The sequence below is a fragment of the Narcine bancroftii genome, chromosome 3, assembly GCF_036971445.1.
Source record: "Narcine bancroftii isolate sNarBan1 chromosome 3, sNarBan1.hap1, whole genome shotgun sequence".
NCBI classification, from domain to species: domain Eukaryota; kingdom Metazoa; phylum Chordata; class Chondrichthyes; order Torpediniformes; family Narcinidae; genus Narcine; species Narcine bancroftii.
In genome coordinates, this window is record NC_091471.1 from 74,898,462 (window position 1) to 74,920,999 (window position 22,538).

Here is a 22,538-nt window from a genome sequence, read left to right on the forward strand (position 1 = left end):
CACCGTGAGCAGGAAAGGGCTTTGGCAAATATTAGAGCACCAAGGATGCCCCCCCCCACCCCCAAGTTCCTCAACATGATAATCAAACTGCATGAAAACTAACAAGGTCGGGTCAGATACAGCAATGAGCTCTCTGAACCCTTCTCCGTTGACAACGGCATGAAGCAAGGCTGCGTCCTCGCACCAACCCTCTTTACTATCTTCTTCAGCATGATGCTGAAACAAGCCATGAAAGACCTCAACAATGAAGACACTGTTTACATCCGGTACCGCACGGATGGCAGTCTCTTCAATCTGAGGTGCCTGCAAGCTCACACCAAGACACAAGAGCAACTTGTCTGTGAACTACTCTTTGCAGACGATGCCGCTTTAGTTGCCCATTCAGAGCCAGCTCTCCAGCGCATGATGTCTTGTTTTGCAGAAACTGCCAAAATGTTTGGCCTGGAAGTCAGCCTGATGAAAACTGAGGTCCTCCATCAGCCAGCTCCCCACCATGACTACCAGCTCCCCAACATCTCCATCGGGCACACAGAACTCAAAACGGTCAACCAATTTACCTACCTCGGCTGCACCATTTCATCTGATGCAAGGATCGACAATGAGATAGACAACAGACTCGCCAAGGCAAATAGAGCCTTTGGAAGACTACACAAAAGAGTCTGGAAAAACAATCACCTGAAGAAACACACAAAGATCAGCAAGTACAGAGCCGTTGTCATACCCACGCTCCTGTTCAGCTCCGGAAATCATGGGTTGTCTACCGGCATCACCTATGGCTCCTAGAATGCTTCCATCAGTGCTGTCTCCACTCCATCCTCAACATTCATTGGAATTACTTCATCACCAACATCGAAGTACTCAAGCAGGCAGAGTCCGCAAGCATCGAATCCATGCTGTTGAAGACCCATCTGTGCTGGGTGGGTCACGTCTCCAGAATGGAGGACCATCGCCTTCCCAAGATTGTGTTATATGGCGAGCTCTCCACTGGCCACCGAGACAGAGGTGCACCAAATAAGAGGTACAAGGACTGCTTAAAGAAATCTCTTGGTGCCTGCCACATTGACCACCGCCTGTGGGCTGATGTCGCCTCCAACTGTGCATCTTGGCGCCTCACAGTTCGGCGGGCAGCAACCTCCTTTGAAGAAGACCGCAGAGCCCACTTCACTGACAAAAGACAAAGGAGGAAAAACCCAACACCCTACCCCAACCAACCAATTTTCCCTTGCAATCGCTGTAACCGTGCCTGCCTGTCCCACATCGGACTTGTCAGTCACCAGACGTGGATATACTCTTCCATAAATCTTCGTCCGTAAAGCCAAGCCAAAGAATTTTGTCTCAAGACACGTGAGAGACAGCAGATGCTGGAATCTGGAGCAATAAGCAATCTACTGGAAGAACTTAGCTGGTTGTGCAACATCCTTGGGAGAGAAAGAACAGTGAATGTTTCAGGTCAGAAGTCTAATTCTTCTTGTTCCCAATGCCTTGATGATACGAGTGTTTCCAGTCACTCTATGTACAGGACCAAGTTCCTCAACATCTCTTCTTTTCCCACCTTCTCCTATTGTCACTGCATAATTCAGAGAATATTGTTTTCTACCTTCCATGTTGGAAATCACTGTCCTTCTTTTCCACCGAACAGCAACTTGCTAAATAGTACATGTAGGTTCCCTTCTGTTCCTACTTGCACATACAATTAAATGCAAGATATAAATAACATCCTGTTTTGAAGGAAATTCTCAAATCAACTGGTGTCTACATCAAATAATATATTAAATGATGTACAATGTAATACAAACAGGTTCTTTACTTTTCACTGTGCATCAAGATATTTTACACCGGCTGAATTTGATTGAGTATTTTGAAGAATTAATGAAGAAAATTGATGAAGGCAGGATAGGCAGTGTTTTCTCTGAGGACTAAATAGACACTGGATGAGATCCTGCATGAGTTTCAAAGAGAGGCACCAAAGTGGATCCAGATTTGGTGATTAAAAAGCAGAGATGGGATGCTTTTCTGATTACAATTCTGTGACCAGTGGGATTCCGCAGGGATTTCTGGTGGGATCCTTGGTCTTTGTGATTCATATTAATGACTTGAATGTGACTGTCGGAAGAAAGTATACAGATGACATGAATTTTGGAGATGTAGTGGATATGAAGGAAGGTTGGATACGGTTACAGAAGGATAAAGATCAGATGAAGAGTTGGGTAGAGCACTTAATCCTGATAAGAGCAAGTTGATGCATTTTCTGCAGTCAAGTAGGGATAGGACGTATACAATACATTTTTGGGATGCGAATGAATACTGATGAACCAGATGGATCTTGGATTCCAGTCCATTCTCTTAAAGTAGCAACACAGGTAGATAGAATAGGACCCCTCCACCATTAGACAAACTCAAACAGAGATTCATTTAAGGACTCTTACTTGTGCACTTTATTGATTTTCTTTTTTATTCTTTCTGTAATGCACAATCAGTTTGTTCACATTCGTTATCTGTTTACAGTTCTTTCTTTGTTTACACATATATGCTGTGTTGTAGCACTGCTAAAAGTAGACCTGCTGAAATAAATGCTGTCCACACCAAGCAAGTAAACCAGTAACAGCTGTTTATTCAAACCACGCACATTCCTTTTTAGGGGAGGGGACAGGCTCACAGAAGTGATGTCATAATGCTGTTGTGAGGCCTGGCTGTGCCCCTCACTGCAGCCCGGAACTTCTGCATGGTAGGGGGAAAGCCCTGTGCCCTGCCATGTTGGCTGTTCGCTATGGTGATTCAGCCCATCTTGTGCGTGGTTGACCTGGCCCACTACATCACCCACCCCCCCAGAATTGCAGTCTCGTTGGGTGAGGTTTGGGAGATTGTCTTTGGGTGGACGCCCCCGGCGCCATAGTATTGGGGCAGGAAAAGGCTCTGAAGTGTGCAAGTGGGCTTTCTTGAGGTGGTCAACTGTAAAAATGTCATGCCTCCCTCCAATGTCTAGAGTATATACAACCCCCTCCCTTTTCAGTACCTTGAAAGGCCCTTCATAAGGATACTGCAGGGGGGTACCTGGTTTGCCCTGTCTTACAAAGACAAAGTCCGCAGCTTTGAGTTCTTGTGGGACGTGGCTGGTTGACATCTCGTAGATGGTGGTAGGATGTGGGCATGGGTAGGTGGTGTGGTTCTTCAGCCATTGTAGAACGTCCAGGGCATTTGGTGGTGGTTCTGTGGAGCTGAAATGGATATCGCATGGGATGGAGAGCGGTGCACTGTAGACCATTTCCTCTGAGGAGGTGGGGAGGGCCTCTTTAGGTGCTGTGCAGATGTCCAGCAGGACCCATGGGATCTCATCCATCCAATTGGGCCTATGCAGTCATGATTTGAGGGCTGCTTTTAGATGGGGATGAAAGCGCTCTACCATCCCATTGGACTGGGTGTGGTAGGTGGTTGTGTGGTATAGCTGGCTGCCACTGAATTTGGCCATGGTCTCCCAGAGGGAAGAAGTAAACTGGGCTCCCCGATCCAAAGTTATTTGGGAAGAGACACCAAAAAGGTCTCCATGTCAAGGCTAGCATGGGCACTGCCTCTAGCCAGTGTGTAAAGTGGTCAGTCATGGCAAAAAGTTACCTCATCCCCTGGCTGATGGGAAGGGGCCCTACAATGTCCATGTGCACGTGTTCGAACCTGTCTGCTGAGGGAGGGAAATGTTGCAATGGGCCTTTTGTATGCCGATAGACTTTGGTTTGCTGGCATTGTACATTAGTTTTTGCCCAAAGTGAAAGTTTGCGTTGAAGCCTGTGCCATCCGAACCTGTCTGAAATGAGGCAGACTGTTGACTGGATGGAAGGATGAAAGAGTCCATTCACTTGACTGAATGCCCGACATCTCCATATTGTGGGCAGGATTGGCCTGGGGTTGTTTGTAGACATATCACACAGGAGTGTCGAACAGGGTGCAAGCTCCTCAATTTGTAGGCTGGCGATGGCGGTGCGGTATGCCTGTGTGTTGGCATCTTCAGCCTGGTCCCTGGCAAGCTGAGCTGTGTTGATGCCACCCTTCACCTCGGAGATCATTGCCCTGGATAGTGCATCAACTACCACATTGGGCTTCCCTGCTACATGGCGGTTTTCTGTTGTATATTCGGAGATGTATGAAAGGTGCCATTGTTGCCTCACCGACCTGGGGTCTGGGACTTTGCCCAAAGCCTGTGCCAACAGTTTGTGGTCCATGTAGGCTGTGAACACTTGGCCTTTGACGATGTATTGGAAATGGTGTATGGCCAGGTACATTGCCAACAGTTCGCCATCAAAAGCACTGTACTTCAGCTTGGGTGGTCGGAGGTGTTTGCTGAAGAAAGTGAGTGGCCACCATTGGTGACCCACCCACTGTTTCAGCACTGTGCCCACAGCCCAGTTTGAGGCATCTGTCCTTAATGACAGGGGTAAGTCTGGATCCGGGTATGCCAGGAACGTGGCTTTGGAGAGTACTATTTTGGTCTCCGAATGCCTGGAGTGCTTCCACAGACCAGGTGGGCTCCTTGTTACCTGCCTTAATGAGGTCGAAGAGAGGCCACATGGTGGCTGCTGCTTCTGGGAGAAAGTGATGATAGAAATTCACCATCCCAAGGAATTCCTACAGGCTTTTGAGGGTTTTGGGCCTGGGAAGGTTCTGAATGGCCTCGACCTTGTCTGGCAAAGGAGTTGCTCCTTTGTTGAAGATGAGGTGCCCCAAGGAAGTTGATGGTGGACAAACCTAACTGGCACTTAGACGGGTTGATGGCTAGCCCAGAAGCCTGCAGCAAAGCAAACAGGCATTTTAAATGTTATTTGTGGGTCCTGGCATTTGGGCTAGCAATGATGATGTTGTCCAAGTACACAAAAATCCCCTCTAGGTCTCTTGCAACTATGATCATAAGATGCTGGAATGTTTGGGCTGCAATTTTTACCTGGAATGGCATTCTCAGGAATTCAAAGAGGACAAAGGGTGATTATGGCCAACTTCTGGACGTCATCCTGGTGCACTGGGATCCGGTAGTAGCCCTTCACCAGATTGACTTTGGAAAAAATCTGGGCACCTTGGAGTCATGACACAAAGTGCTGTATGTGTGGGATGGGGTATCTTTCCGGTAATGTTGCATCATTGAGCCTGCGGTCGTTCTTTGGGTCCATGTGTAGTGGTGAAGTCCATGGGCTGTTGAAATGGCACACAATTCCCAATTCCTCCATCGTGGCAAACTTGGCCTTGGCCTGGACTTGGGGAAGTCACAGGTGGTCCAGTGGTCTCAATGTGGTGTTGCACGCCATGTGCTGGTTCCACATCATGGGAATTGGGGGCCTGTAGAGCAGGGAAGTCGCCGAGCAATGTGGTGTACTCACTTTGTTCGAGAGCATGGATTCACAAAATCCAGAAAGTGCATTGGCGCAGTGTGAGGGGTACACCTGGAAGGTGGTGACCAATTGAGGTCGACCTGGAGTTCATTCACCTGGAGGAAATCCGCTCCTAGGAGAGCTAGGCCTACAGATGAGATGGTACAGTCCCACATGAAAACAGTATTCCCGGTGTGAATGGTCACGCAACGTGTCCCATAGGTGGGGATGGTTGAACCGTTGGCAGCCTGGAGGGGTAGGACTCTGGCATTGTTCTTCCACTTAAAGAATGTGGGCAGAACTAGGCTAATTTCTGCTCCGGTGCCTATCAGGAATTCCCGCTGGGCCTTCCAGTCGTAAAGGTAAAGCAGACCTTTTCTAGTGCCAACTGCTGATGCCACTAATGGTGGCCAACCTGCTAGTTTCCCTGCATCAGACTGGGTTTGCTGCCTGAAGAGGTGGAGGGCAGTATGCACTGTTGGGCATTGCAGCCCCACTGACAATAGTAGTAGCAGTACCCTGCTGTTTTGTCACTGCAGTCACCACATTTTGGCTTGACTGCTGTGATGGCACATGAGGTGGCCAAGGTTTGTGCTGTTGCTCCCACTGTGCAAATGGGCTGCACATGGATGGAGTCGGGTTGCGGAGTACAGAAGAGCCGGTCTGCTTCTCTCGCCATGAGGTACAGTTTGGCAAAGTCCATGTTGGAGATTGCAGTGGCAATGTGGACCAGCAACTTGGAAAGGAACAGGGTCTCAAACAGGAAGCACCTTCTGTGTCCGTCTGCAAGGGCCACTAGCTCCTGCATCAGTTCTGAGGGGATGTGATCACCTAGGCCCTGCATGTTAAGCATGTAAACAGCCCATTCATGCTGGCTAAGTTCAAATGACTCAAGCAAAAACCATTTAAACATCGTGTACTTGCCGTGCACGGGTGTGTTGTTGACAAATGGGGCAACATTCGCTGCTGTGGCAGGGTCCAGGGCACTGACCATGTGCCAGAACTTTATGTCCTTGGCTGATATTCCTCATAGGGTGAACTGTAATTCTGCAATTTGCAGCCAGCTGCATGGCTGGTTTGCCCAGAATGCTTACAGCATCAACTGCCGCGGAAGATCTGTTGGTGACAGCCGCTTGGGCTCTGGATGGGTCAACAAGAGTCATCTTGCTACGTGTTGTGGGTTCTAAAAAAGTTAGAACCTGTTCGGGGTCACCACTGTAGCACTGCTACAGGTAGACCTGATGAAATAAATACTGTCCACACCAAGCAAGTAAACCAGTAACTGCCATTTATTCAAACCACATGTGTTACTTTTCAGCAAAGGCGACAGGCCTCATGGGAGTCATATTATAATGCAGCTGTGAGGACTGGCCATTCCCTTGGCAACGCGCTCCTGCAGTCTGGAAATTCTGCACGGTTGGGGTAAAGCCCCTATGCCCTGCCGCGCTGGCTGTTCACTATGGTGATTCGGCCCATCATGTGTTGGGTTGATTCCGCTGGCTACCGTGTACAGTTCTTTTTGCACTACCAATTAGTGGTAATTCTGCTGTGCCCAGAGGACAAGCAATCTCAAGGTTGTATACAATGTCATGTATGTATTCTGACAATAAATCTGAAATCTAGTTAAGAAGGCATATAACACATTTGCCTTCATAGGTCCGAGGACAAGAAATAAATGCCAAGATGTAATGTTCACATTTTACAAAACACAGGTTAGGATGTGGTTATGTGCAGTTCTGATCATTGCACTGCAGGAAGGGTGTGTATACTCTGGAGAGAATGCAGATGAGATTAATCAGGATGCATCTTGGATTGGAGAACTTTGATTATGGGGAGAAATTGGATAGGATGGGATTGTTTATGTTAGAGCAAAAAAGATGGAGGAATGACCTGACAGACAGATGTAAAATTATAAAATCAGTATATATACATATATATATATATATATATATAAAAGGTAGTTAGTCCGAGGCTTTTTTTCCTCATGATATTGTATCCAAAATAGGAGGACTTACTTTTAAGATGAGAGGAAAGAGTTTTAAAGTGGATTTTGGGAAACATTTATTTTACACAGAGGGGTCTTGAACGTGTTGCCAGAGGAGGTGGTGGAATCAGGTGCAATCTCAATTTTTAAGAAACATTTAGGCAGGGTAACCTATGAACAGGAAAGGCATAAAAGGTGATAGACATTATGCTTACAAATATGATGAGTGTAGATGGCAGAAAGGTTGGCATGGGCATTGTGGGCTGAAGTGTCTGTCATATGTACAAGGATAAAGTGAAAAGCTTTGTTTTGCATGCAGTCCAGACTTCAGTACAGCAGGGAGTGCAGTAATAAATTTTTTTAAATGTATGGTGTAGTAACTCAGAAATTGCAGGAACATCAACCTTTTCCATCAAGAGGTTCATTTAGCTCAAAGTGCAGCATATATAGGAAGTTCCATTAAAAAATGCAGGGGCATCATCTTTTACTAATGAGAGATCCATGTCCTTCTGCTACCCTTAGAGAGTTATGGCAAAACAATGTTAGGCCCCAGTCAAACTTGTGCTTAACTGAAGATGATATTATTTCAATGATCTTTCCTTAGTTTTAACTATTCTGTACTATAACCCACCTTTTCTTTGGATTCTTGTCTCCAGCAATGAAGAAATTAGTGGGACAATTTCCTCCTTGAAAATTAATCGGAACAAACAATATTCTTCATATTGAAAAATTAATATGTGAGCAATAAATTTTAATTTAAGACCTTCTAAATGACATTAACTTTTATAAAAGAGCCTATGAATGTTGTCACATTTAATGTGCACCTTGGGGCTCCTGTACACAGATGAGTCATCTGTTGAATGCAAACAATGTTAATAGCAAAGCTGAATAAATATCCTTAAATATTGTACCACAGGAATTAAAAAAATATCTACAGTGAATTTTTGCTTGAATATTTCATAAGTGAACAATTGTGTTTTTTTAAAGTAATTGTGTGAGTCATTGAAAAACCATGACAAGCATATTGCATGTGATCTATGGACAGAGTCCGCTTCATTAACTTGAAGATTATCTAATTCTAAACTTCCTTCTATTCACAAGAGAAATGATTTGTGTATAATTACAAATCTTTGCTGATGCATAATATCTGAATTTCATTTGTTTTATGTGGGAATACAAATCTGTTAAAAATATTGGAAAGAAAACATTTTTGCTGGGTAATTCATTTATAATCTTCTACTGCCCAGTGTATGGTTATTTATTTGTTTGTTGATTTATTCATTTACTTGGGATCTGGGCTTTGCTCACTGCAGTCATGAGTGTTTCTTTGAAATGCTGAGGTCCTTCTAGTGAAAGTTCTCCAATAATGCTGTTGGGTATGGTTTAGACCCAGTTAAGTCATCCCATTGATATCCATTTAGTTGAACTCATGAGATAGTTTTATCACAGATGGCCTCAAAAGTGTTGGAAAGATGGGAAATCAGCCCACTCATTTCTATAATGCTTCCACTTGAAACTCACATCATGGGCCTGTGATCAGTGGTCTGCCTCAGGGATCCATGTTGGGACCATTATTATTTGTTGTATACAACAATGATCTGGATGCTAAAGCTGTGAATTGGATCAGCAAGTTTGGTGATGATACAAAGATAGGAGACTTTGTAGACAGCAAAGAAAGTTATCAAACAGAGGGATCTGGACCAGATAGGAGAATGGGCCAGAAAGTGGCAGATGGAGGTGATACATTTTGGAAGGGCAACGCAAGGTAGGAAATATACAATAAATGATAAGGCACTAAGGATTGCAGAGGATCAGAGGTTCTAGGAATGCAGATACATTGTTTCCTGAAGGGTTGTAAAGAAAGCTTTTGATATCTTAGCCTTTATAAATCAAAGTATTGAATATAGGAGTTGGGATGTTATGTTGAAGTTGTTTCATACATTGGTAAGGCCAAATTTGGAGAATTATTTGCAGTTCTGGGTGCCTAACTTCAGGAAGGATATCAATAAGATTGAAAGAGTGCAGAGGAGATTTATTAAAATGTTGCTCAGTCTTCAGGGCTTGCGTTACAGGGAAAGATTAGACAGGAGCAAAGAAGAATGAGGGAATATTTGATTGAGGTTTACAAGATTATAGACAGAGTGGGTGCTTTTTCCACTTAGATTGGGGGAGATAAATATGAGAGCTCATAGTTTTAAGCTGAAGGGGGAGAGGTTTATGGCTAAAACTAGGGGGAAGTTTTTCATTCAGAGGGTGGTGGGAGTGTGGAATGAGTTGCCATCTGATGTGGTGAATGCGGCCTCAATCGTGTGTTAAAAGTAAATTGGATAGGTACATGGATATGAGACTAGAGGGGCAACGTTTTCTTTGTTGTAACGTTCTATGATTCTATGATATTAGGAGATTACGTGATTATACTTTGCTATTATAATGATTATAAATGAATAACCCTCAAAAACACAAAAAAAATCAAGCACACATCTACTGGGATGCCTTTATCCATCTTGCTGGTTACATTCTTAGAGTGCTTTAACCTATTGTTAATCTCAATTTCACTTTGAGGGTATGTGTTTTTTATAGAGTGGCCACTATCTCAAACATTTTGCCAGAGGAAGTGGTGAAACAATCTTGCTTCGAATTGTTCTGCTGCAGTTCACTAAAAGTCTTGCAACTTCTTGAATGGATTCCAAACTGTTATTTAAAATTTGAGTAGGGGCAATAAAATAAAATCTACTGATTAATCAAAAGATTATCTCATATTTGTACCACAATCTGTAAAATGTATACTGAAGTATCAAGAGGTTGAGTGTACATTAAAAATACCTTGGTATACGTAGGTTCTAATTTGCAATGCAGATCAGAGAACATAGAGCATAGATCAGGTCAGCACAGATCGGGCACTTTGATGTGGTGCTAACTACTATAAATCTACTCCACTATCAATTCAACCCTTGTTTCCTTTACAGCCCAAAATCAATAAACTATAGCCTATATCCATGTAGGCTATCTAAGAGCCTTTTATATGTTCCCTTTGTTATAGCCTCCACCACCACCTTGGTAATGCATTCCAGGCACCAGATGATTTTTGTGTAACAAAAATGACCTCTTAACATCTCCCCAAAACATTCCTCCATTCACCTTAAATAGATATCCTCTGATATTGGCTATTGCCATCCTGGGAAGAAAGGTGCTAGATGTCAACCCTATCCATAGCTCTCATATTCTTATACATCACTATTAAGTTACTTCTCATCCTCTGGCATTCCAGAAAAAAAAACATTCTAGCTTGCTCAACTTTACTTCATAAAACATGTTTACCAATCCAGTCAGCATCCTGATAAATCTCTGCACCCTGCCCAAAGCTTCCACAATTTTTCCATAATGAGGTGACTAGAACTGAACACAGGACATCAAGTGTGGTCCAATCAGAGTTTTATAGAGCTGCAACATTTCCTCACAACTCTTGAACTCAATCCCTCAACTAATGAAGATCAGCAGACCATACATCTTCTTAATCACCCAATCAGTTTGAATGGGAACCTTGAGGGATCTACGGTCTGAGACCCCAAATTCCTCCACATTGCTAAGAATCCTTTACTCTGTAAGGATGTACTCTACCTTCAAGGTGTATCTTCCAAAGTGCATCACTTTACACTTCCCATATTGATCTCCATCTGCCACTTCTCTTCCCAATCCTACACCCTGTCCATATCCCATTGTAATATACAACAACCTTCTGCTCCATTCACAACTCCAAACTTTGTTATTCCCAAATCCCTCCACTTCCTCATTCAAATCATTTATAAAAATCAGGGATACCAGAACAGATGCACTTTCGAAGATACACCTTGAAGGTAGAACTCCACTGCTCACTGACCTCCAGGAAGAAAATGCTCCATCTACTATAAACCTCTATTCATGCCACTATTTACATGGATTCTATTCCTCACAGAAGCTGATGAGCACAAAACCAACTGTAAAGACTGTATGAAGATACTCTGGGGAGGCAGAAGAGCAGCTTTGTGACTGTCTGGAATGGGAGTATTGGGCAACATTCTAGGAATTGATGGTGGATCTGAATGAAAATACTGCAGCGCTCACCAACTTTATCAGAAAATGTACGGATGAGTGTGCTCATACTAAGATTATCCAGGTGTATCTTAATCAGAAGCCTTGCATGAACCAAGAGTCTGGCAAACTAGTGAAGAACCAGATTTGTGGCATCTAGGACTGGAGATTCAGAAAAAGACAGAAAGCCCAGAGACATGCTCCAGAAGGTCATTACCAATACAGAGACAATTGCAGACCAAGCTGGTGACTCAGACAAATGCCTAATATTTGTGGCAGGGTTTACAGGCCATCACATCCTATAAGGTGAAACAGGGCAGTATCATCATTTGTATACATTGTTTTTGGACAAGCTCAATGCTCGCTTTGAAAGGAAAACAATGACGATCATGCCCCCAAAGCCCTGGTGACTCTGCTATCTCTGAGGTTGAAGTGAAAAGAACCTTCTGGAGGGTGAATCCTCAGAATGCCAGGTCCTTGAAACCTGTGCAAACAAACTGGCTAGTGTTTATTTTCAATCTCTCACTGCAATGGTTAGAAGGTTCCACTTGCTTCAAATGGGTATCTATGATTCCAATTCCCAGGAGAAGCAAGGTGACATTCCTAAACGACTATCAGCTGGTGGCACTGACATCTATTGTGATGAAGTGCTACAAAACATAGGTTATGGAGCCAATCATCTCCTATTTTAGGAAGGACTTGGACCCACTTCCATTTGCCTATCACCATAACAGGTCAATGGAAACCATCTTGCTAGCTCTCCATTCTACATTAGAACTCCTTGACCACAGAAACACTTGCGTTAGTCTTTTGTTCATTGAACACAGCTTGTTGTTCAACACCTTCATATCTGCAAAACCTTTGAGCAAGCTGAAGTATCTGAAATTGTCCTTAGTCCCCTGAAACTGGATCCTTGACTTCCTCATCAGAAGACCCCAATCAGGGTGGATTGACAACACAACCTTCTCCACACTGACCATCAACACAGGGCACTCCAGGGCAGCATGCTTAGTCTCCTGTTCTATTTTTTGAACACCATTACCATGCAGTCAAATTCAGCTCCAATTCAATCTACAAATGCACCGATGACATCACTATTGAAGGCCAAATAACTGGAAATGATTAGTGAGAATAAAGGATGGAGATTGAGAACCTAGTTGGGTAGTGTCAGAACAGTAATCTTGCTCTCAGCTTCACCAATGCCAACCATTTTATGAAAGAAAGACCACAAAACTATGCACCTGTCTGCATTGATGGGATGAAGGTAGAGAGAGTCAGTACCTTCATGTTCCTGAGAGTCCATATTTCAAAAAGACCTATTCTGGTGCTTGAAGACCCACCAATGCCATTTACCACATTGTTGTGTACTCTCTCAAATTTCTACAGGCTTACCATGGTAAAAACATTGACTTGGTTGAATCATAGCCTGGTTTTGAAATTCATATGCACAGGAATGCAAAAGGCTACAGAAGGTAGCAAGCATAGCCAGATCCATCTCAGGCTCTGTCCTCCCATCTATGTGAAGCACTGCCTCAGAAAGGTAGCCAAAATCATAAAGGACTCCCATCACCCTGGTCACAACCTCGTCTCATTGCTACCATTAGGCAGAAGGTACATAAGCCTGAAAACCTACACCTCTTCGATCAAGAACAATTTCTTTCCAAAAGCTATCAGACTCTTGAACTTTCCCTTGTTACACCAATCATAGACTGCTGTACAACTGTCTGAACTATTGCAAATTATTTCATTTTACCAGCAATACTGTGAATATTTATTGTCTGATATGTGTTTATTGTGTAATTTTATTCAATTCAGTATACTATTGTATTTCTTTTTAACAAATACCTATTCAGCCACTGTAAGAATTTTGGTGCATGTGTACATTGTACAATGCATGTGAGAACAAAATGATCATCATTATCAGTCAATGTGTGTCTTGGAAATTCATGCCAGTTAAAGAAGTGGAAATAGCTTTGTTACAAACTAATGAAGGGCCACCAGAAATAGGGCTGCAATTACATAAAATGAACTGATATCTCATCATCTTTCATAAACTCCAGATGTCCCAAAATGATGTGTAAGCAATGATGTACCTTTGAGATCTGCCACTGTGGAAATGCTCCAATGGAAACCCTTAATGTATGATTCAGAATATCACACAGCTGCTCACAGTCCTATTAATAACTTCCTTCCAATTCAATTTGTATTAAATTGAACTTTTCCACTATCAAAACTAAGACTTGCATTGAAAATAAAACTGCAGATGGTGACCCTCTGAAATAAAAAGAGAAAATTCTGGATACTCAGAAGAGTAGGCAGCATCGGTGGAAAGAGGAACAGAGTCTTGGAACTGGGGAGGAAGAAAAATGTTCATTTTAATTCAGAGGAGGTGTGAGAGGCACAGAAAGGGAAAAGTGAATATCAGTGATAGAGAGAATACAAGGTTTATCAAGATAAGTTGTCGGGATCATCCAGTCAATGAGTTAATAGGAGCAGTTAAAGAGAAAAAAAATGGAGTAAATGCTCTAAAGTTAGCATCATTAGTGAATGAGTATACAGACAAGGAAACATGAAAGGTGTGAAGTACAAAGTTGTAAAACACAGCTAGTAGGTCAGAAAGAACTGAGCCAACACACTTTCAACATGCCCCACATTCTTGTCTTTTGCATTTTTACGTATTGCTTTATCTGTACTTGCATCCTTTTGCCTTTGTTCCATTTTATTCTCTACATGACCACATTGACCAGACTACCTCTTATGTTGCAGTCTCATACCTGGATGTAGCTTTGCTTCTTACCTAATCACTAACTAATTGTATTTTTGCTGTTCCTTTGTGGTTCAATCAAAAGAATATCAGGGAAGATATGATTTCCAACACACAGCTGAACTATGTGGACTCTACAAGACTGAGAGCAAACAATGAGAAGCTGGGAGTGACTCTATGGGCCAGGCAGCATCCATGGATAGAAATAATGTATCAATACTTTGGGTTGGGACCTTTCCAAAGAGCCAGTAGTAGATTTCCGGAGGAGGAGCGGAGCTCACTCCCTGATTTACATCAACTGTACTGAAGTGGAGATAATAGCTTTATTTTCCTTGGGGTAAACATCTCCAATGACTTGTCTAGGTCCATCCATGTCAATTCAATGGCTAAGAAAGTGCACCAGTGCCTCTACTTGCTCAGAAACCTGAGGAAATTTGCCATGTCGCCTACATATCTAACAACCTCGACAAGTAGATCGTTGAGAGCAACCTATCAGGGTTCATCAGTGCATGATAGGGGAGCTGCTTTCCTTAAGCTTGCAAAAACTGCCGAGGGTTGTGAATATCCCTCAGTCTATAATACACCCCCCCCCTCCCATCTTTACTCCATGTATAACCTGGTGCCTTGGAAAATAGTCATCATCTTTAAAATATCCCTGTTTGAGAGCAGTGTGGCTTGAGGCATGGCAAGTTCTGGGGCACAAGCTTTCAGGGCTGCAGCTGGTGCGACATCATGTCTCATAATCTTTGGTGTACTCAATGGTCTCAACATATTCAACATACCACATGGAGTTTAAATAAATTACCTCAAATTTGAATTCCCTCTCAAGTAACCATTTTATTCCATTCTTTCAGTGACTGCTAATGTCTATCTCTTTTGTCAACCATTTTGTCATCTGTTTTAGTAGCTCCTAAGGTGGCATGTCAACTCATACTCATTTGGGATACTTTGGAACATTTTTATTTCATTATCATTTTGATCAAAATGAAAATTATTGTAATTGTTGAAATTTACCACAAAACCATCTGAACCCACTGTGTATATCTATTTTTAAATGCACATTTCCTTCACTGTTTGCAGAAATTTTGAAGCCAACCCATGCCATTCATTAATCTCTCACTGTGAAACTAGGAGCATATCTTGGTTAGAAAGGAGGGGCCAATTAAATGATCTACACTGTGACTGGACGTCTTGCTCATTGAATCTTCCAGCCACAGTTTTCAATGGTCAATGTTATAGAAATTACATCAGTGCTGGTCCCATGGCTCACTGCAGCCATCATCTTCAAATCAATTCTGAGCTTCATTTTGCAGTCACAGGCCCTTCTGTCAGAACTATCAGAATGGAGGGGCAGACAGGTCAGACCATTGCATGGGGATCAAACACAGAGGTCACCATATCCCAAGTCACTGCATTTTCTTTCCCCTCCGTAGCAGCTTTTTCTGACATTTCCCTGGCTGCCATAAATAAAATTCTTTAAGCTCTGACTTGCTTCCCCAGAGCCAGCATACTTGTGGACAGCAGTTGTAAGCTTCTCTGGCATCAACCAACGGGAACCAAGTGCTGCTATTTCACCTCCATAGTAATGCTCCTTGTTGATTTGCTTAAATCTAATGGTATCTAATTGGGCATTAGCACCATTTGAAGTGCATATTTGGAGCTCCAAAATATCCATAAAACCAATTGATCACCATAAGAAATAATAAATGAACATCAGGATCATTTTCTGCTCCCCAAATTTCTATTTCACATTGTTCGCTTTTAAAATAAATTGAGAGGGAGAATATGTACCTAAGCTCCATTTGTATCTGCTGAAAATGCTATACTGATTCTAAACTTGGCAATGACTCTTAGCTATTTGTAAGAGGATATCACAGTTATAAAAATATACGGTGTCTTGTAAAGCAATTGGACTCTACCAATTCAACATCAATATATTTTTCCACACAATAAACATGTTCGTTGAACAATTATTATATCAAATTTATTTTTAATGAAAAATCTGCTGAGTGCAGAGTAGGATTTGAAAGGAAAATCTTGATGTATTATTTTACATGATCAACTATTATTATATTTTGGTCAATTTATTTTCATTTAGCTGACACAACTATTATTTTTCCTCTAAATCCTTAGTCATTTTTACACAGCACCAGAGTTACCTAAGTTGGGCAGTTCAACAACCTTTGTCATTCTCACTGTCAAAAATACATTTCCCTTCATAACAGTTTCTATTAAATTGAATATTCAGTCAGCCAATTTATTTATGCACTTGCTGATAATGAGACTGAGAAATAGGTCATATAAATGTAACTTGCAAAGTACAAAATGCTGAGGGCTATGGTTTGGAGTCAATGAGTCATTTTCTAGAAAACATTTGCAATTGTTTAGCCCCTGTGGATGGTCATTGGCATAATTAAATCTTATATACATGTCCTGCTCTAATGCCTCAAGAAATTTTCATCCATTAAACCTCCAGTGTGAAAACAGATGGTTGGATGTAGAGGATTAAATTTGGGGCATCAATATCCATATTCAGTAAACTCTCTCCTTAAACCGTCCACTGATTATTTACATGATATCCCAATGCATGAGGATCTGTCAATCTATCACTGGGTGGCATGACTCCTGAGGGTCAAGGTAGAGGCACTACTGAAATGTGCCATCACATGATGTGCTTTGAATAAGGCTATGTTTTATGGCTTGGTATGGTTTAGAACTGACATGTCAGCAAGGGAAAGAGGCGGGGTCCATGGTCTCATGCACTGCCAGAATGAGATCTTCTGACATTGAAAGTTGGAGGAACAACACCTCATATTCTGTCTGGTCACCCTCCAATGGGATGGCATTAATATCAACTTCTCCACTTTCCATTAGAACCCCCTCCTCTTTTTTTAATTTTTTTAAATTTTTCACACTATGAACCACACCAACCAAAATACACACAAACATCTCCCTCTCCAATATACACAGTATCACTTTCTTCCCCCCTTCCCTCCCTCCCTCCCACACCCCTCCAAACCCACCAAACGCTCAAAACATACAATACAATAAACCCATTAAACAATATCATCACACAATGAAAATAAACAAGAAAACTGTGTCATCCACTTTTACACACTGGGTCAGTTCATATCGACTGGCTTCCAAAATCAAGGCTCATGGGATTGGGGGCAAAGTATTGATGTGAATTGAGAACTGGCTGGCAGGTAGAAGACAGAGAGTTGGGATAAATGGCTTGTTTTCTGAGTGGCAGGCGGTGACCAGTGGGGTACCACAGGGATCTGTACTGGGACCCCAGATGTTCACAATTTACATTAAAGATCTGGATGAGGGGATTGGATGTAATATCTCCAAATTTGCAGATGACACTAAGCTAGGAGGGGTTGTGTGCACGGAAGAGGGGGTCAGGAAGCTCCAGTGTGATTTGGATAAATTGAGGGACTGGGCAGATACATGGCAAATGCACTACAATGTGGATAAATGTGAGGTTACCCACTTTGGTAATACAAACCGGAGGGCAGGTTACTATTTGAATGGCAATATATTAAGAGATGGGGAAGTACAGAGAGACCTAGGGGTACTGGTACATCAGTCTCTGAAGGCGAGCATGCAGGTACAGCAGGCGGTTAAAAAGGCAAATGGTATGTTGGCCTTCATATCAAGAGGGTTTGAGTATAGGAACAAGGATACCTTACTGCAGCTGTACAGGGCCTTGGTGAGACCACACCTGGAGTATTGTGTGCAGTTTTGGTCACCTTACCTAAGGAAGGATGTTCTTGCAATGGAGGGAGTGCAGAGGCGATTCACCAGGCTGATACCTGGAATGGCAGGAATGACTTATGAGGAAAGATTGCGCAAATTGGGATTGTACTCGCTGGAGTTTAGAAGATTGAGAGGGGATCTCATAGAGACCTATAAAATTCTGGCAGGACTGGACAGAATGGATGCAGATGGGATGTTTCCAAAATCCAGAACCCGGGGCCATGGTTTGAGGATAATAGGCAGTATAAGGGTATTAAAGGTTACAGAGAGAAGATGGGGACGGGGTACTGAACTTTAAGATCAGCCATGATCTTGTTGAATGGCGGAGCAGGCTCGAAGGGTCGAATGACCTACTCCTGCTCCTATCTTCTATGTTTCTATGTCTTCTTCTCATTCTATCAATTTAGGGGGTGGAGGTCTGCGGTTGGCCCTCTCTGTTGTTTTCCATGTATGGCTCCCAAATTTGTTCAAATAATGTGACTATATTCTTTAAATTATATGTTATTTTTTTCCAATGGAATACATTTATTCATTTCTATGTACCATTGCTGTACTCTCAGACTCTCTTCTGATTTCCAAGTTGACATTATACATCTTTTTTGCTACAGCTCAGGCTATCATAATAAATCTTTTTTGCGCTTCATCCAGTTTGAGGCCTAATTCTTTACTTCTTATATTAATTATAAGAAAGATCTCTGGATTTTTTGGTATGTTGCATTTTGTGATTTCATTTAATATCTGATTTAGATCTTCCCAAAACTTTTTTACTTTCTCACATGCCCAAATTGCATGTACAATTGTTCCCGTTTCCTTCTTACAGCAATAACATCTATCTGACAATGTTGGATCCCATTTATTTAACTTTTGGGGCATGATATATAGCCTGTGTAACCAATTATATTGTATCATGCGTAACCTCATATTTATTATATTTCTCATAGTTCTGGAGCATAACTTTTCCCATATTTCATTTTTTATCTTTATTTTTAGATCTTTATCCCACTATTGTTTGGGTTTATAGCTTATTTCATTATTTTCTTTCTCTTGCAGCTTGATGTATATGTTTGTTATAAATCTTTTAATTATCATTGTGTCTGTAATCACATATTCAAAGCTGCTTCCTTCTGGTAATATCAGTCTGCTTCTCCATTTGTCCTTTAAGTAGGTTTTCAGTTGGTGGTATGCAAACATTGTACTATAAGTTATTCCATATTTGTACTTCATTTGTTCAAATGATAATAAATTATTTCCCAAAAAACAATTTTCTATTCTTTTAATCCACTTTCTCTCCCATTCTCTAAAGGAAAGGTTATCTATTGTGAAAGGGATTAGTTGATTTTGCACCAATAATAATTTTTGTAGTTGGTAATTTGTTTTTTTTCCTTTCTACATGAATCTTCTTCCAAATGTTGAGCAGATGGTGCAGTACTGGTGACTTTCTATATTGCACCAGTTTTTCATCCCACTTATAAAGTATATGTTCTGGTACCTTCTCCCCTATTTTATCTAGGCTTATCCTGGTCCAATCTGGTTTATCCCTTGTTTGATAAAAATCTGATAGATATCTTAATTGTGCTACTCTATAATAATCCTTAAAGTTTGGTAGCTGCAAACCACCTTGTTTGTACCATTCTGTTAATTTATCTCAGTTTCCCACCTTTCCATAAGTATTTCCCTATTATTTTCTTTAGCTCATTGAAGAATTTCTCTATTAAGAGAATTGGTAATGATTGAAATAGGTATTGTATCCTTGGGAAGATATTCAATTTACTGCAATTTACCCTTCCTATCAGTGTTAGTGATAAATCTTTTCAATGTCCTAAGTCATCCTGCAATTTCTTCATTAATGGCTGATAATTTAATTTGTAAAAATGGCCTAGATTATTATCTAATCTAATACCTAGGTATCGGATTGCTTGTGTTTGCCATTTAAATGGTGATTCTTTTTTAAACTCTGCATTATTCATTGGCATTGCTTCACTTTTATTTGCGTTGATATTGTACCCCGATATTTCTCCATATTCCTTCAATTTCTTATGTAATTCTTTTATGGTTCTGTTAAGTATACTATGATGTCATCTGCAAAGAGACTGATTTTATATTCCCTCTCTTTTATTTTTATCCCTTTTATTTTATTTTCTGTTCTTATCAGTTCTGCCAATGTTTCTATTGCTAAAGTGAACAGTAAGGGAGATAGTGGACATCCCTGCCTAGTTGACCTGCTTAATTTAAATTGGTTCAATATATATCCATTTACTGTCACCTTCGCCATTGGACCCTTATATAATGCTTTAATCCAAGTAATATATTTCTCTGGTAGGTTGAACCTCTGTAATACTTTGAATAAATAATTCCATTCTATCCTGTCAAAGGCTTTTGTTGCATCTAAAGCAACAGCCACTGTTGGCATCTTATTTTCTTGTTCTAAGTTAATGAACTTACAGACATCGTCCGTTGTTCATCTTTTCTTAATAAATCCAGTTTGATCTAGTTTTACTATTTTTGGTACACAGTTGGCCAGTCTGTTTGCTAATAGTTTTGCTATTATCTTATAATCTGAGTTAAGTAGAGATATTTGTCTGTACGATGCTGGTGTTAGTGGATCTTTCCCCGTATTTGATAATTCTGTAATTATTGCTGTTTTACATGAATCTGGCATGTTTTGTGTTTCTTCTACCTGATTCATTACTTCCAGGAGAGGAGGATTTAGTAACTCTTTAAATGTTTTATAGAATTATATTGGGAGTCCGTCCTCCCCAGGTGTTTTATTGTTCAGTAGCTTTTTTAATATATCTTGCATTTCCTCTATTTCAAATGGTTTTATCAATTTGTTTTGCTTCTCTTGCAATTTCATTAGTTCAATTTTAGCTAGAAACTCATCTATTTTGTCTTCTTTCCCTTCGTTTTCAGTTTGGTATAATTGCTCATAGAATTCCTTAAAGTTTTCATTGATCTCTATTGGGTTATATGTAATTTGTTTATCCTTTTTCCTTGATGCCAATACCATTCTTTTAGCTTGTTCTGTTTTAAGCTGCCAAGCCAGTATTTTGTGCATTTTTTCTCCTAGATCGTAATACTTCTGCTTTATTTTCATTATGTTGTTAGAATCCCCTCCTTCATGCTACACTAATCTTTCGCCATGTCTCCATTCTCTATCTCTCTCTCTCTTTCTCTACCTTCTGCCTCCTTCACAGAGCCAAAATCAAAATTCATCTTTTCTCTCTCCTGTCATCATCATATTCCATTAGCACCCTTTGTCTGTTGGTCTGTACTTCTCCCCCTCCCATTCTTCCCCTTTTCCCCAGCCTTCTTATACAGACACCTGCCTCTCTTTGTTTATTCATCCCTTGAGAAAGGGCTCAGGCCTGAAACCTCAATACTATATCTTTACCTCCTGTGGACATTGTGAGACCAGCTGCGTCTCTCAAAAATTTCTGTTTTTACCATAATCACAGTCTCTGCAGACTTGCATGTTTCATTCCAGTGCTGTGCTGTCTTGTTCAGGAAGATCCACCTTGAATCACACGACTGCAGAAGTGACAGAGCTATTAAATGATTCTGCTCTGAGAATCCACAGAAACAGGGCAAACACAGAAATGTGTGGGTAATTTGGCTGATGCTCGATAAGGAATGATATTATTGGGTGAATGTCTGTGATGAAAACATCTAATGGAGCAAGTGTTACTTGTGACCACAGGTTCCCGCACAAAATTTCAGTATGGGGTGAAGCAACTGAGAAATGTTCATGGATCTCATTTCACTTTACAAATTAATAGAATTTGAAACACAAAGAGAAGCAGATATACACGTCCAAGGTTCTGGACCTCCAGATCTGAGCAAGAAAATGCTGACATAAAATTGGTTATTCTTCTGTGTTCTGTTCTTCTCTTAAAATCTTAATCCTCCAAATGAACCAATAAAGATCATCCAATTTGGAAAAATTCATTATTCATGGATTAATTCAGTTCTTCACCATTTTTTAAAAGCTGAGGCCACCTGCAAATTCAAGGAACAACACCTAATATTCTGTCTGGGCACTCTCAAAACAGATGAAATTAACATTGATTTCTCTGATTCCTGTTAGTTCACTCCCCATCTCCCTCTCTTCCCCTCCTTCTGTTCTTTTCCCTCCAGCTCCCCACCCCTTTCCCTCTCGTTCACCAAGCTACCCCACTCCTGTTATCAATCTGTTTTCTCTTCTGCCATCCCACACTTATCCACCAATGATTGCTTGCTGATTGGGCTGTGCTCCTCCCCTTACCTCTTCCCTCCTTCCCCACCTTTTTATTCAGATGCTTGCCTGCTTTCTGCTCATACCTTGATGAAAGCCGTAGGTCTGAAATGTTGGTTTCCCTTTGCTTCCTATTTACACTGCATGATCTGCTGAAGTTATCCAGCACCTTTGTGTATCTGTGGTGGTACACCACTGGCCTATTGCAGGGGGAAACCTCTGTACCTGCAGAAGAGCATGGAGACAAGACAACACCTGGCCAACTGTCAATCAGCCGACCTGAAGAGACCAAGCCCCACCCGATTGTGTGTCATTCACCTTCCAGGATATAACCCTGAGCCGGCCCTTCGAAGGCACTCTCAGAGTTTACAGCAGCTCTCC

General features: G+C 41.5%; 1 long non-coding RNA gene across 1 annotated transcript; it reads left to right on the top strand.

Annotated features, from left to right (window-relative positions):
• Positions 1-2,675: 2,675 nt before the first annotated feature.
• LOC138757267 (uncharacterized) lies at positions 2,676-10,079 on the top strand. Its single transcript, XR_011353467.1, has 3 exons — positions 2,676-2,846; positions 7,989-8,069; positions 9,913-10,079. It is a non-coding gene; the product is annotated as an uncharacterized lncRNA (long non-coding RNA).
• The last annotated feature ends 12,459 nt before the right edge of the window (positions 10,080-22,538 follow it).